This window comes from Cyanistes caeruleus, chromosome 7 (assembly GCF_971803275.1).
Source record: "Cyanistes caeruleus chromosome 7, bCyaCae1.hap1.1, whole genome shotgun sequence".
Taxonomy (NCBI): domain Eukaryota; kingdom Metazoa; phylum Chordata; class Aves; order Passeriformes; family Paridae; genus Cyanistes; species Cyanistes caeruleus.
In genome coordinates, this window is record NC_141707.1 from 24263433 (window position 1) to 24281155 (window position 17723).

General features: G+C 38.8%; 1 long non-coding RNA gene across 3 annotated transcripts in view; it reads right to left on the bottom strand.

Annotated features, from left to right (window-relative positions):
• Positions 1 to 17723, bottom strand: part of LOC111932151 (uncharacterized) — a 287756-nt gene that overhangs the window by 84199 nt on the left and 185834 nt on the right. The window lies entirely within an intron of this gene.

Sequence of the window (17723 nt, forward strand, 5' to 3'; positions counted from 1 at the left end):
ATATCAGACCAAAACTTAAGTTGACAATTTTGAACAGCAGGTCGATATGGCACAATGCAGAAAACCATGAAAAAAACCTAAACAAAACAGTGGCAATACCAAACAACCTTTCCACATCTCTGTTAACGTGTACAGAAATAGAATAAAGTGAGAATGGCTCCACAGTTAAGCTGAAGTCTGCTGCAACCGTTTTTAAAGCCAAAGTCACAGATATCTTGATAAAATCATTTTTGGGTCAAGTTGTGTTCTTAATATAAATCTTATAAATTGCCTTAAATAAAGGCTTTCTCAGCCTTCAGTTACACAATTCTTGGATATCTTCTATTAGCCTTCTGATCCTGATTCCTAGAATACCTCTTCTGGGATCAGACTGGACCCAGGGCACTGTTGGGTCCTTCAAGGAACTAACACAGATCCCTTACAAAGAAGTATACAAAAAACCCAGGAGAGCTTAATTTGCAAAGTGATTCACAGACACAGGAACATACATATCTCAGTCAGATGAAACTAAATTAGAAAATCCCTACATTTGCAAGCATATAGTCAGTAAAATCAGATTTTTACTACAGTTCATCCACATTAAGTAGAAGCATGTTCCCTCAGTATTTGGGAGTGAGACCACATCCCCCAGGAAACAGGGCCAGAAAATTTCTGAGACCAAAACTCAAGGAAACAGCCCTGTGATGGTAGCTGGGTTGCTGAAGTGACTGAACATGTCTTCCACATCCTGGATTTTATGGTACAAAATAGTTATATATGTATATTTAAGACTACTTTAGCTCATATTTAACACTTTACCTGTCATGGAAGTTTGATATGGGGATAGAGCAAGAAGTATGATCTATCACAGATGTGTCTTCTGTGGCCCTGCCATTTGAAGACCTCACTTCTTCAGCAACAGCACAGTTCACCCCACAGAAACAAAAAAATATCTAGTGGGGTTTTTCTGGCACAATTCTTTTGTATAATTTCCATCAGCTTTATTTCTGTTATTATTATTATTATTATTATCATCAAAATTTTGAATCTTTTCTTTATGGACATTTTCTTTAAAAATTGAGAAATTTGAGTAGAAACCCAGCAAATTAAATGCTAGGCAAAATTTTACTTTTTACATTTATCAATGGTACCTCATAAATTTTCACAGCTATTTCGGCTTGAACCAATAACCATTAATGCAATACCATTATTCAGGTAATAACATTAGGAGGTATTTCTCTATTGCTAAAGAAAAAAGATGAATAATTTTTGTCTTGCACAATACATGCAAAGGAGATATAAAGTGAATCTGAAGTCTCAATAGTAAATCTCTTGAAAACCTTGATATTAAATTACAGTTAACCAGGGAGCAAGGAAAGCCAAACAGATTTGCACTGTTTCCAACATTAACACCTTGAAATGTGCTTATCAATAACATAAATTTGATTCCAGATTGCAGTCATATTCTTTGGAAAAGACAGAGGTAGATCAAATTCTGAAAGAGGAAAAGCCAGGAATCACCTGAAATAGATTTCTAGAGAGAGATGTGCGTTGAAAAGTAAGAAGCACTGAGCAAACTCTTGGGTAATGACTAGTATGGGGGGAAGAGGGGTTAGAGAGCTAATCTACAATAATATCTATTTGTATCGTCCCTTCCCCTTTGTGCAAATGTCCAGGAGGGAAAAATGAAAAAGGGAAAAAATAGAAGGGGAGGTCACACAGACAACCTGAGTTTAATACACCAGATCAAGCAATCAAATATTTTCAAGCTATGGGTAAATAAAATGAGGCTTGGCATGATTTGGTTGCTTGAGATGCAGCTGAGAGCTGGATCTCTGCAGCTCAGGCAAGCCCTGCCAAGGTTCGCCTGAGGAGCAGGAAATCAGAGATAACTCCAGGTACCTTCAAGCTTCATCAGACTCCTACTGTCCCCCCAGGGAGAATGGAAAACAACAGATACGGCTCTGCAAAGAGAAAACATTTCAAGAAATAACATTCTGAGGTGGAAATTCACCACCAGCTGAGAGCAAGAAAGGAGCAAAGAGCAAAAGAGAAAACGTGGTTTCAAATAGCATGTGTCTGAAAATAGAGCAAATGTGTGCAAGAACAACGAGCTTTCTGTGAGTTGTGCTGGAAGCACAGCTCAGAGCCAGTGCATCTCCACTCATATTTGGGCAGCTGGCCAGAGACTACACAAGTGACTTTCCTACCATTATTTTCTCATTTTCATTAAATAGCATTTTAGGGCACCACTAAACAAGCCTACTTTCTCTACATTTTTCTCAGGCACATACCCTTTGCTCCCCACATAAGAATAATCTTTCCTGGCAAATAAAGCAGGCCCCCATTAATTATATCTCTCTCTCCACTTTTGCAGCTTTATTTGTAGGAATACTGCCACGACCATGGACTGTTTGCCAAGAGGCCTTACACATGCTTTTTTCATTATTAGACTACTATAAAATTTAACCATATAAGTCTCCTGCGCTGTACCCTCCCGACAATGCCAACAGCCATTCTAAAATAGACCATTTCAGAGGGTGAAGAGACCAGGCCTTTTTGCAACTCATTAAACTGAGGTTTATTTTTGCCTTGTTAGTAGATGTGATTCTGCTCCCGCTGATGGGCCCTGCAGCAGCCCCAGCTCTCATATGAGCATTTAAAAAAAAAATCAGACCTTTTCATGCTCAGCAGTTACACAGAACTTCATTTAACTAAGTGGGAAGTTTGCATGTCAGGGCTAAAACACAGCAAGGGCCAGATTTTACCATTTGGCATTAAAAGATTTTGACTCTAAATTGCTGAGGAAATAATGGTGTACAAGGATAGAGCTTGTTTTTAATTTTCTCCTCAAATCACAGAGCTTAATTGGTTCTACAAATACAGAACTATAAGCAAAGAAAATGGATTCTGAAGTTATTCTTTTTATCAATAGGTAGCAGAGTACTCTTCAGTGGTACATGATACCATTTCCCCCTTGTAAAATGATCTCTTGAAGTAAAAAGAAATTACTTGCTTATCCAGAGGCTCACAGCAGACTAGAAATATGGGACCAAACAACATACAGGCTTTGATCACTTTAGTTAATCCTAACAAGCAATAGCTTACTTTCTATCATTAATTTCCCATCAATGGTAAAGAATCTGTCTCGGAAGGACACAGCCTATTTTATCCAGTGTGTGAAGACAGCACACATGGTAGAGACTGGAATTTATTCTCTCAGTGCAGCAAAAGATAGAGTAAATAACACTGTCCCTAATTCAACTTTCAGGAATGTCAGCCAGAGCAGTCAGGGAAGGGCACCAGCTGCCTGTCCTCTCATTCTGATCTATTGCAGCAGCAAGGCAACAGTATCTGACAGAAAGGGAAAACCCAAAACTCACACACACCACAGCAAACACCCATCCAGATTAAGATCCAGTCTTTGCACCAATTATAAAAAAACCCCAAAGAGTAACATTGTAAACTGGACTGAGAAAATCAGAAGAATGATGCTTCACACACAGTTGCTAACATGTCACTCCTTTGTTTTCACATGTCACTTAATATCTAAGATATAATGTGTCTATCAGCTTTGAAAATACAATCAAGAGCCACCATCCTTGTTTCAAGAAGCTTATATCTATAGCAAGCCCTCAGTTTACTTGTGCAGAGCCGTAAGTACCAGGGAAGAAAAGAAGAAACACAAGCCAGTGCTCATTTAGCAAACCAGCAGTGTCTGCACTATCCTGAGCATCACACAGAAGCTGAGCACAGCACCCTTCATTAAACAAAATGTTTTCTGGTGGAATGAAGTAAAATAACTTGCAGAGTTGTTTGTTCACTGTCTTGGTGGAAGTGATACAGGAACCCAGTAACTTTAGGGTGAAGAGACCATGAAAAGAAAGAGACCATAACTGCACAAGGGCACAGACACCCTGTTCCCAATCCCTGTGCTCCCCCATGATGCTTGCATTGCCTAAGGATGTAAAGCCCAGCACAGATGGCCCTGCATGATTGTCTGAATGGACTGATAGAGTCATTCTTTCAATGTCACTGAGATTTATTTATCTGTCTTAAATCTCTGCTGAAAAATACCCCCAGTTTCATGAAGTTGCCCACAGCTTCCCACCAATTCTAGCCCAGCTAAGCAAAGCAGGTCATAGCTCAGTCCTGGAGGCTTATAAGGAAGGCAGCCAAACCGCTGATTTCCTAAAACCTTTGAAGTTAGTTATTTCTTTCTCCCAAGGTGTTTTATCTTTAAAAAACAAGCAAACACCCTTCTAAAAACAAAAGCAGACAGTTGGGGATTTTTCCCTTTTCACCAATTAAATCAATTAATCACACATTTTCAGCTTTACTCCCTTATCATTTTCCTCAAGGAAAATCAAGATCCACTAGAGTGCACCCTGAGCTCCATAGGTGAGCATGGTATACTCTGCAAGACCAAGACAGGACTTTCCCACTGAGAAAAACGACTGCAGCACTGTGCCCATCCTATTCACAGTGAGATGAAGATGCACTAACAGAAAAGGATTGCTGGTGGCTATCACACCCCCATAGCTCTTCCCCTCCCTCTATGGGAAAAAAAAAACCAAAACAAAAAACCACTGGAAAACTTCAGAAGATATTGTAGGGGAATAGAAAGCACATGCAGAGTGTTAGAAGAGCTGTAGAGTGACAGGAGAAGCAAAGAGCAGTCCAGACTCTGGCCCTCACCTTGGGAGGAGCCAGCAGCACTGGAGGTACCACTCCCAGAGCTCTTTACTGAGCCACACTCCCTTGGAGCTGACACACCTGGCAGGGACGTGTGACAGCTTCCAACACCTCCCGCTGCCCCATCACCTCCCACAGGCAGCAGGGCCAGTGAGAGCAGCCCACACACAGCTCCCCACCAGGGACAGAGGGGCCAGGCCAGCCTCGATGGGCACGTCTGTCCCCTCTCGGTGACACAAATTATTTCTGAACTAAAGGGCTGGGACGACAGGAACAGGATCTTACCTGGTTTTTTCTTCAGGCTTGTAGGAAGACTGTGTCTATCTCAACAGGGTGGTCTAACAGACAGCACCACTGATTAGGAATGACTCCTCCAACAATATTTTATAACTCTGAAGCTACATAAAAACACACAGTAGCCCTACTTATCTGGATACTCAGGTCTACCCTAGTAAACGGATAGATGGGGATCAGACTAAATTCTTCCACTGAACTTTGGTGACATTTCAAGACTCTTGTAATTCCATTGGCCCAAATAGCTTATTTAAATTCACAGTAGAAGAGTCAGCTTGGCTATTAGCTCACAGTATGCTGCACCATCTACACAGACAGACGCAAACATCAAAGAAATATTTTTCCCTTGTTGATTTATTAGCAACAGATTTAGTTGCATCTAAAAAAAACAAAGCAAAAACCTCTCCACCCCCCAAAAAAACAATATAAAACAAAACAAAAATACCCAAGCAAAAAAAACCCCAACAAAACAAACAAAAAACAGGCACTTGCCCCACCAAAAAATCACCTGTGCAAATTCCACCACAATACCTCAGGCAGCATCTTTCCATAAGAATTTGGAGAAAAACAATACTGTACCCTTACATCCCTTGAGCCAAATCTGTTATGTGAGCAGGACCATTAATGTCAGCAGGGATACAAAGTGAGCAGGATTTGCTCCATGCTCAGTAATAAAGCCTTCTCAAGGAGATGAAATCAGACTCAGTGTAATGTAACAGGAGTGACTGGAAGCCACAGTGGCACTGTGTGGACAGTCTGTACCACACTACTATTCCAGGACTATAAAGCAGGTAGTAGATCTGTTGTAAGATTATTCTGGAGATGATATTAATGAGCAGTGACTGTCTGGTGCCAGTGTTACTTCAAATTGCTATTTTAATACAGCTCACATCAACAGTAGCACTGACAAACATAATAAAAATGGCAGTACGTTCAAGTACAAGATAGGAATACTGTCCTCATTTGAAAATGAAAAATAAAGCAAAGAGATGGAACACTGAAAAAGAAGAAATATGCTAAAGGAAGAAAGAACCAGTATCATCTGGAGTTAAATCATTATGCACAGCTAAAGTCTGACAATCCAAACATGGACTTCATGGGCAATAGCATGGATACAGTGATTAGAATATTTTTTTTAAATGTTTGTATAGCAATGAGTTCAATTTGTGCCACAACAGAGGGAAAGTGCTGCCACAAATTATTCCTACTGTATATTTTCTGAGAGTATGAGTTTGATTTTGAGCACAGCATTTATTCAGTTTCCCCCTCCCTCACAATCAGGTTCTCATTATGTCGTCTAAAACCTTGATTCAGCCAAGCACTTCTGTATGTCCTTTGTTGGAACATGTAATTACTTCCCATTAAAGTCAACAGGACTAAGTAGCATGGTTAAGTGCTTTGCTGAATCAGAGCCTAAATGACATCAGCTGTGCCAGTAAGTTACAGGTGTAAAAAAAACAAAAAACAAACAAAAAACCCCCAAACAACCAAACAACAGCAAGAAAAATCTCAAAATAAAAACGAACAAAAAACCCCCAGCCCCATGTTTTAAAAATTTGACCTTTTTTTAGCAAACTTTTATAATAGGCACATTTGGGGGTTTTTTTCGTGGATTTTACTTAGTTGAATGATGATATACTGCTTCCTACATTTTACCTCTCAAATGTTGCCATGCTCTTCCGTGTTGATTGTCTAGAAAACAGGATATTTTTTAGAGAAGAGAAAAATAGAGTACTGAGGTGACAAACATTACTCTGCCTTGTCAAAGTGAAGAGAGAAATAGAAGGAAAGCACATAGAGTTATTTGTCCTTGAAATCTCTTAATGTGACAGATTTAGACAAAGATGCATTAGTCTTTGAAAAAAGACACCGAACACACACACACAAAAGCAAAACCCACAAGAGCCCACAAAAAGCTTCCTGAGCCAGCTTATTCAGGAAAAGATTATGCAGGGTTTGCATCTCTCCTTCACCAGTAACAGGTTTAAAGATAGCTGCGTGCAGCCTGGACAGCAATGAGGAGCACTTAACTGTCCCATCTCAACCACAAACAATTCAGATCTATCCCAAAGTCCTCAGATGCAACCCTTAAAACTGTTCACCCAAATGACTTTCCCAGGGACAGGCTCACAATGTCATGATATCTGAAGCAAGGATACCTTATACACACAACTAATCATGCTCTTACTCAGAGTTCTGGTTAAAATCTTGTTTTGTGACTCTCAGCATGAGGTCTGCCTGCATTTGCAGCAGCAATTCTGAAGCAAAAACACAGTCACAAGTTAATTGGGTAGGACTCGTATCAGATAAAAATGTGTGTTTAACTGGAAAAAAGTACCACTAACAGCACCTGAAAGACTTTGAGAAGCTGTGGGGGAAATACACCAAAGATACAAATTCATACAAATTCATCATTTGTAGCTGTCATCAAAAGCAGGTTACTTTGTTCTATTTGAATCCTGACGCTGTGAACACAGCTTTGGTATCTGAATACCTAGATGTCAAATTCAGGAGTCTAGCATGGAAAATCTTATCTATGAGGAAGCAACGTCATGAGCTCCACATGACATGAAACTGATGGATGCACCCACATCACAGAGGTGACACAGGGGACACACTGAAACACAAAGGAGTGGATCAATGGGAACAAAATGGCATGTTTCAAAGTGGACAAATAGCTCTTGGCAAATAGCCAAGAGTGGCATAACAATAGCAATGTCTATAAGAAATCAACTATCAAGTCAAAATTTCAGTCACAAGCTGCATAGGCACAAGGCAGCCATAACAGACACCAAGAGAATTAGTATCTTAAAATCACCCAGTCAAACACAAAAGTGATATTACAAAAGAGTTTAACCTTAATCACTGTTTCCAGACCAAAACAGGTTAAGTGGTTTCTCTAAAAAAGCCTCCAGTTGAAGAATTTAACATATATTCTATTATTTGTTCTATTTGTTTCTTTAGATTTTAAAATGTGCCTCTCCAAAGGTCTAGGGAAAATATACAGATCATTTAAAATTACACAAAAAATTCCAGCTAAACCAATGGTCAAAATAAAAACCCTTCCCAGAACCCTGGCCCTAACCCTTCTCAAAAAAGAATCCCACCTTTTGAACCCAGTAACTATCACTCAGTCTTTTTCTTCAGAAAAAGCTTGGGAAAATAGTTGGGATCTCCCACTACCAACCAGGAGGTTAGCAACTGGCCCATGTCTAACATCTAAGACCATGACATGCGGTGACAAAAATTATTCCTGACACTCAACTTTCCCTTCTCATCCTCTCTTTGGTATTTCTGCTGTATCTGCAAGTTTATTTTAACAAATAATTTTTATCAGCTATTTATCTTCACCCCTTGGCATTCTTTGAGACCTCCAAAATAAGTCCCTGGAGAGAAGACGACCACCATCCCTTTTCTATCTCTATTCCTCCCCTTTTTTTTTCTCTTTTATCCCCAGAGATGGTCAGCCGACATGATGAACTAAACAGAAGTACTGAATATCAGTGTTTCTCAAAACCATAATTAAAATTGCTGTTTCTTTCAGCTTGTAGTGTGCCATTTTGTAGATGCATAGAGACAGAATAAGAGTCAGACAGAAATAGAGTCAGCAGAAGAACTGGGAACATAACGCAGATCTCATTTCCCTTCGCCTTGGTTGAGGAGCTGAACTAAACAATAGGGACAGTCTATTTCAGCCTATTTTCAGGTACGGTATCTTCAAGAGCTATTTTCATACCAGAGGTAAAACCAGGTCTATAAATCTCAAGAATTTTTTTGTCCTTCAGTCAGTGGAAAAGAGACAGGAACACTTCAGTCATAACACATTAAAATGAAGGGGGAGGGTCAGCTTTTTTTTCTGTGCTGAGCAGTAGAAACATTGCTGTCACACTCAGATGAGCTAAGCTATCATAGACTTTTTGGATGACAAGTTGCAGATAATTAGAAAAAGAACCCTTTAACTGAATGTTATAATCCCATTATTAATTTATAATTCATAATCTGTACCTTATTGAACAGAGCAGACATGCTATAAATTTAAAACACATTGCATGATAGCCCACTCTTTCCAAAACTTCAATTTCAATGGGATCTGCAGGTCTGAGCTGTAGTAATTTATAATAATCACCAGTATATATTGCACATAATTGATGCTATTTGCTGTGTGCAAAACAGAAGTCAGCAGTGTCATACTTTAGGCCAGAATCAGTCACACTTTTCACTGAAAATTATTTATTCTTTACACAAACCTGATAGGAGTAGAAAGATAGAAGGAGAATTTCATCACAAAAGGCAGCAGGCAGCTCTGCGTATTGATGGAAGCCTTACCTTACTGCAGGCAGAAGTTCAAGGTCTGTACATTGCCTTGAGGAGAGAAAACTAATTCAAGACTTCCCTATTCTCATCTCTAAAGTTAGATCTTTTTCCACCCTATTTTACAGATTCACTGAAGCAAATTACCAGCTGGTTATTTCACTTTTACATGCTTATTGTGCCCTTACTGATGATGTTTTTGATTTCACAGGAAGTCGATTTTTTTCTGGAGTGCAAGACTCTACCACCTAAGAATGAATGCAAATGTCTCCCACTTGGTCTTATAGTGAGTGCAATTAATTTTATTTTAATTTATCAAAATATATATAAATAATAGATCTGTAAGTGGGAACAGTAGTCCTCAAATCAACCAACAGATAAACCAAAAAATGCTGCAGCATCAAGGAATTGACAGTCAAATATTCTAAATAAGTAAATTGTTTGGAGATGCAGACTATGTAGAGCAAGAGCTGTAACTATGTTTCCTTTCACCAACAGTGAGTCAAGCTTAGACACTTGAAGCTATTTTCTGATATTATTCAGATCACAGTGATAGTGACTGTGTGTTGGTATTGGAGAGCCTAAGGACCATTAGAAAACTGTTCTTCAGCACTCAGAATTTGTTGCACTGATAAAAAAAGACATACAAATGTGCCAACCCAGTGTCAAATGAAAAGCCTTGGCAGTCTGACACAGGGATTCCTTAGAGCTGAGTGCTTTTCCATGTAAACAGGGACACAAATACATCATTTTCACATTCAAAATTACTGGCACACATCTTTAAAGGACAAAACAAACAAAACCATGCAACTACATGAGATACGTCACAAGAGACATCCCTATGGTAATGTGACCCCCCTCAAAACAGAGCTGCCACAGCTCAGCTTGGAAACCACCCCACTGATCTGGAGAGAATCTAGCAGACTGCTTGGTGCAAGTCAATGGTTACACAGGAGCGATGCATACCTTTCCAGCCTGCATGAAGTTGGAGTAGGGCTGTATTTCTCTGTCTGCTCCCAACCCCTTCTAAACACATCTGAAGACATGTACAGCATAGGCTGTAAATCCAGCTAACGCATGCTCATTTTTTGCAGTTTATTCCAAATTCTTTAACACTTTAAAATGTGCACCCGGCCTTGTTAAAGACAACAAAAATTCGGCTACCAACTTTTGCAGAAATCTACAGACCTCTTGTGATTTACAGAGCACAATTTACTTTTCCTCTTTCTTCAGAGGTCTTCCATTAACTAACTTTGAGCCTGAAATATATAAATTACATGGATTTTCTTTAGGTTCAGTTTCCATTGCAATGAATCCTGGAGATTTTGGTTCCAAAACAGCAGTTTCCTTTTGTCCTTCTTCCACTGAGGCTGGCTGCACCCTGCATCGGGAAGTGCTTATATCTGATTCAAGGAACAATCACAATCTTTGGGAAATATTAAATTTTGCATGTATTTTGCAGTCAACCATCAGTTAAAAACCAGAAGATGACTTTGGAAGAGGATGTTTTCTGCCTGTGAAATACTTTAAGCAATAGAGTAGAAGGCCATATGTTTGTTCACTTTATCTTACTCTCTCTCTCTTCCTTGCTGCACTTTGACTGTTTTTCCACATGCAAATTCCTCCATTTTTATTGCCCAGAGCTCAAGGGAAATTAAAGCAGGCTTTCTGTTTTCTCAGCACATTCTCCGACCACTGGGCTATGACAAAGGTAGAATCAAGTTCTGTTCCACTCTCCCATGCTTATTGCTAAGGCCGCCAATAGGCACAGGTATAAATAGGGAATTTGATTGATGCTTCTGGAACTTAGAAGTATCTGTTTCATCCATATCTGCAAAAGGGCCTAGGTGCTCTCACTCTAAGTCAGTATGCACATACATGCAACCTCCAGTGTCAGTGGAAGGCTATGCTTGACGCTCAGTTACAGAGCTCCCCGTAATATAGGAGTTAAAACCTTGACCAATCCTCAAGTTGCACAGACCTAAATGTCGCTGAATCTTGTCCTGAGCTCTTGACTTGCAAGTTTAGCAGATGCAACAGCAGTGGCTTATGCTAAGTGTGAGGCACCATGGTCTCAACAGTCAAGCCATAGACAAGTAGCTGTAGAAACCTGAACTAAATTGAAGTAATCTCCAGCCCACAGGGATTATACAAACCAGCTGTTGCATTATTCTCTGGAGTTTTCTGCAGCCTCCTAGCACATGTGAGTAGCTTGTAAAAGTGCATTAAGATATTGCAATTAAAAGGGTGGTGCAAATATGAGGAGTATTTTTTTCAATATGAGCCAGAGTCCTGTGCTTCCCAGATGGAAGTGTTGCTACATTTAATAGTTTAGACAGAGATCTTCATTAAGGGGGTTAATGCATTTAATATGGATATCCCAAGGGGTTCTCTTCTACTAAATTAACCACATTTTAAGCTTTATAGATAAAGAATTCATTTTCTAAATGCCTAGAAATAAAGTTCTTTTAACGTTATACTTGAGGTTATTGGCACTTCTTCATCTGAAAAGTGTTTTAGAAAGACCCAGAAATGAATTTCCTGAATCCATGAAAACTTCAGTCCATACCTTATAAACTACTGCATAGAGCATATTTATCTGCAAATCCAAAGCAGGTTCCTATGGCTGCTGTATGTGACATTCAGATACATCAGATTTGCTGCCTTTATGCTTTCCAGTTAAGCCTTTTAGGCTTGGTTAAGCATCCAAACAAGCTTGACTTAGCTTTTGGCACCATAAACACTGCTCACGAGCCTTAATGCCGTGCTCAGTTTGGCCACATAGTCCTGCATGGATTAGGGTTTTTCATTCCAATTTGGGGTCTTTAACAACTGACAGAAACTGCTGCTGCCCTACCTCCACCCTGGGGTATCCTGAGTGAGAAGCTGCAAGGGGCTCTTTCCAGAAATGTACAGAAATTTCATAATTTTTGGGCCCTTCACAATGACCCCAGGCAAAGTAACCCTCCACTGGAAAGCAGTGCAGAATTCCCAGAACGCCCAAATCCCTGTCTCCCATGCTGAAGATTTTCAGGCTTCATTTCTAGGTGTGTGCTATAACCTCACGCAGACAGAAGGTTATCTGACATCCCCCGTCCTTGCTAACTGCTGCGCTAGATGCAAGGCAGCTGTTGCAGTCTGTGCTTGAGATAATGTAACCTGGCAGCAGCAATATGGCAATGCCTCGGACACAGGGCAGTGATCTCCCCTAAACCAAGCTTAGGAGGGGAGCTCTCTCTGGGCTAGACTGTATTGTCCTATTTAGCTTCTCCCCACATCCTGTGCAAAGTTTGCTGCACCATGTAACTTAGGTGTTTAAATCCTTCCTTACATCTCTTCCTAAAAGCCTAAAAAAGTTTTCCACAATGTGTCCTGACTAACACTTTGTTATAGGAATGTTCACGCCGGTGTCTTTCAAAAGTATTTAAGTTACTAGGTTCAAATTCAGTGTCTAATTTGGTACAGATTACTTTGTCCACCTGAATAAAAAGTACAAACAAAAAAAAGATCATACATGAAATAAATTAATTCCAACTGGAGAATGCTGCTAAGAAGGACAAAAAGCCCAACATACCAGTAACATTTACAGTGATACCATCTCTATACGTGCTGAAAGATGTTTCAGACATCCCAAATTATAGAAATATAAAGCCTGAAAATATTTTTTCTTGAAAAGCACAAGGGGCTCCTTAGTGCAAATTTTTCTGCTCCTTTCAAAATTTACAACTGCTGAAGTCTTTCCAGCATCTGGTCAATGTCTACGTGCAGTTTCAAATACCTATCACACAGTGGGTGGTTTTAGGGGAAAGTACTCAGTTTATCATTACTGCACATGAATACAAGGAAAGAAAATATCTGTTTCTTCTCACTGCAGATAGAAATGAGACTACAGAGCTGGTAGAGTGCTACTGCAAAACAGCTTCCTGAGGACTCTTGACTGTCAAATAAAGACAGAAATTGCACCTAAAAGAGTGAATGCTTCCCATGAAGACACAGTACTTTATAAGAACAAATTTTCAAAGTGCAGGACAGTGTGTATCTGAACTTGTTAGAATAAAAAACTGATTAAACAGATCAACTGCAGCAGAAACATCAAAATAGGTTCATTTCTCACTCTCTCATTATAGTCAGTAATTATTTATTAGCTAATGATTTGCATAATGTTTTATCTCTCCAATTATCAAAGGACAGTGAAATTAAAGTGATGCACAAAGTCTTTACAAACTGTCTTCATCAAAGAGCTCTGTCCCTCAAGATTTACCATCCCCAGAGGAAGACCATGAGCTTCATGACCATGATCAAGCTGTGTCAGACTTAAAGTCCATCTAGCTCAGAATTTAATTGCTCCTACTGGCTAGGAGTAGATGCTCAAGGAGTGTAAAAATAATCAATTAGTGCTTCAGTACATTGAATGTAAGGATCACATCTAAACCATAATTTTAGCAGCCACTAACAGATGTATCCTGTATGAATTTGTCCAAATTCTTTTTCAACTCACTAATGCTCTTGGCTATTACAGATTCCTGTAAAAGGATATTCCAATTTGATTCAATGTTATGCGACATGCACTTGAATTAGTTTTAAAGTTGTTGCTTTTATTCTGTTTCTGTCAGAAAAGAACACTTCCTTCCTCATCCCTAATGCCCCATCTTCTCTAGGACATTCACAATTTTATACACCATTCTTCTCCTTCAATCATCTCTTTTCAAAGGTGAAATGCTTAGTTAGACTTTCATTACACAGGCTTCATTCCACATCTTTTATCAACATTGTTTTCTTTTTCAATTCAGCTCTCTTTAGCCTTTTCAGATAAGGAGATCAGAATTGGTTGTAGTTATCAAGATGTGGGAGCACCATAGATTTATTCGGTGCATAATGGTCCTTCTTTATTTTGTTATCAATCCCTTTTCTAATAATTCTTAGCATTCAGTTTGGCTTTTTGGGGTTTTTTTCTGCTGTGAACAATGACCTAATTTTTATTGAGAAATAGCCACATTAGCACTAAAATATTTCCTCAATGTCAGGTTAGAGTCCATCATTTATAAACATTCATAAATGTTATTTTCCATGTGTCTTACTTTGCATTTACTAAAATCGATGTCTCCCCTCAGCTTATCATCAGTTATGAGAATTTTCTGCAATACTTTAGAGTTAGACTCTCCTATTGGACTTCTGCTTATTCTTTCCATATTATAGATGGACTGTATGAAAACACTGAACACACAACCCAATTTTCAACAGGATCACATATCTAGTCTTTCTTTCAGAAAAGAAAATGTAACCATTTATTCCCACCCTTATTTTCTAGCTTTTAACTGAGAATAAATCCACAAAAGGATCTTTCCTCTTATCCCATGACTTTAATTGCCCGAAAAGCTTTTTTTTTGTTGAATCTGCATGTACCATTTTGAGCAGATAATCCATGAGGCAACTGATTAGGACACTAACAGAAGCTGATTTCACACAAAAATCCCATAATTAAATTGCAAGGAATTACATAGATTTTGTTCTGAAACTCAAATTCTTCATAATTTGTGCTATCAGGAACATTAAGGATGGTTTATTTGTGTCAACAGGAGCTTCACAGATAAGTGGAATGAGGGAAAAGGCAGCAGTGCTTTGAATCATTGTCATTAACACTCTCATTATAGGCTTGTTATGCATGGGCTGGGAGTCAAACTCTTATGGGCAATAGCTGAAGAACTTGGCATGTTTCTCCTGCAAATGGAAAAGGACATAGTTCAGATCTGTGCCTGGTAGCTCATACGCCACTGTCAATGACTGATGCAAGTGTAAATGGAGTTTCACTCTCCTCCACACCCAATTAAATTAGATGTGCCCTGCACTCTTCAACACACTTATTTTTCTTCGGTTCTCCAAAAACTTATGAGTCCCTGAACCACATTTTTCACTGCAGAAGAATAAAAACAAGCATAAGCATACACCTAAGTACTGATGTAAGGTGTTGCTTAACATACTGACATTTTTAGTGGTCTTCCCAATATCTCCATGCATTTTTTGCCCTAGGTCAAGATTCCTCATCACTCAAATTCCCTTTTAATATAGTCTAAACTCTTATTTATATAGCAAAGCTTAGATACACATCATTCAAAATACAAAGGAAAGCAAAAATACAAATACTATAAAACAAGAGCTATGCTGTGAACATCACCCTCTACAAAACAAAAGCAACAAATAAACAGCACAAAGCATTGAACTCCAGCTGAACAGTGACACAATTTTTTCTCAGCATTTGTATAACAGCAGCAGCTAAAATCATCTGTGCAAAATGGGGGAGGGGAATTTTGATATAAAGATGAACTTGGAGAAGCAGTATGGAAATACACCCTTCTCAAGGTTATTAATTTTATTATCAAGAAATTCATCAATACAAGAAGATCAACAGAGCTGGTTGATCTAGTACTTGCAAATATGTTTCTCTTCTAGCCTTATGTCTGAGTGTTTTAACTCTGTGGTCTGAGTCTTGTTGCTAACCAAATGTTAGAAAAAAGAAAATGACTAAGGATAGAAAGTTATTAAAATTAGAAAATGTTCAAGTGCTTGCTTGTACCCCTCAAAAAAAAAAAAAAAAGGAAGTCTTATTTCTTGGCCTGCTTTTCATGCACCATAGGCTAATCTGAATATGTTCAAAACTCCCTGTTGATCAGTCAGTAAGCAAGTTTATTCATGTTTCTGGGCCTAAAATATAGATTCCTTCTTTAAGGGGCACCATCTAAAATCAGAACAAATTCTCATCCAAACCCTCAAACTTTTCTTTAATTCTAGCAAATAAATAGCATTTTCAGGGGCTTGTTCTGTCCTTGGCATGCTGAACAGAGTTCTAGCTATATTTACCACATTAGTATATAAAACTATTCTGTCATCACTCTCCTTTTATGCTTTTAAATAAAGCTTACATAAAGTACTGCCACTTTATAATTTTGGCAGATCAATAAAGTCAAGAAAACAGCAGCCACATCTTTCCGGTAGCAATTACTAAGATTATATCAATGGTATTTAGTGCATTTAGGCTATTAGAACAGAAATACTTATATTTTATATAGGTGGGGCTAGTAATACCAGCTATTAGTAAGATTGCTTAACAGTTCCTATTTTAAGATCCTGTCTTTAATGTTCTAGTTGCTCATAACTCTGGAAGCTTTTTTGTAGACTGAACTGGAATTTTCCATCCTAAGTACTCTGCAGAAATATCATAATGATTTCCCTGCCTCAAAAAGCAAGGTAAACCATTCTGTCCATGTTTAAAAAATTAACTTGCCATCCCCCTACCTGATGTACTCGTCTAAGAAATTTTCTGGTTTCTGCAAAAATTTGAAGAGTGACTTGAAATTTCCAAAAGGCTTGATAAATTCTGCTCCTGTTTAGTAGATTTCTTTAGTTTTGATAGAAATGGTCCATGGAAGATGTCTCCTGCTACAATACAGGCCAGATGTAGGAATTTAAGAGTACATGCCCTGTGTCTCCATGGATCTCAGTGAGCCATTGCTATAATCAGAAACAGAAAAGACAAGAGAAAGGGGAAAGAAGATGAGACTACAGAGAAATGGGATTATAATCCATTAAAAACAAAATTGAGATTGATGTGCAGCACACAGACTGGGACTCGCCCTGGGAAAAGAGGAGGAAAAGACCAAGAATGCAAAAATGAGGAGGCATGAGAAGAGATAAATCAGATAAGACACTCATGTGCAAAAGAACTGAAAGTTATTGGTGCAAAAAAACTTGTATCAGAGAAAGGACCGGAGTTCTGGGGACTGCAGGAGGTTCCTCAGGCGAATTTAACTAAGGAATCAGCTGTGATTTGGAGCTAGTGTTTAAAATGTATTGAATAACCCAGTCATCAGAGCAGGGTTTGAGTTCACAAAGAATGCCGACACAGGGTGGACAGTGTGGGAGGAAACAAAATACCATTTAGCAGCTGCCTGCCTTCACAGGCACCAGCCTGTGGCCTGGCTGATGTCAGATACCCATAAAATCAGAGGCCAGATCAAAACAGCACAGGACAGGATGCTTCCAGAGATCAGTTTTGCATTCTTACGATTGTGCTTTGATTAAAACTTGTGAGTGCATTATTCTTAATGCTCCCACTTAAGAATAGGGTTTTTTTTCTCTTATGGAGTAAAACAAACCCCATAATATTTATCTTTCCAATAGAAAGATATTTTCCTCCACAATGTCCTTGTAACTTGAAACATCAGAAAGAATAAAATATACCAAATCAATCTGGCCAAACCTTCCATTCATGTTGCTGATTCAAGAGCCCTTGCCAACCCATTATACAGATGCCTCTCACTTTTCAGAAAACAAGGATGGAAAACATCAGAGATTACTTTCCTGTGCAACATCTTTTGAGGTTTGGTCAAGAACATGGTGACAGAAGGAGATCAATTCAAGTCCCAGGCTGAATAGGCCCTAGTAATACA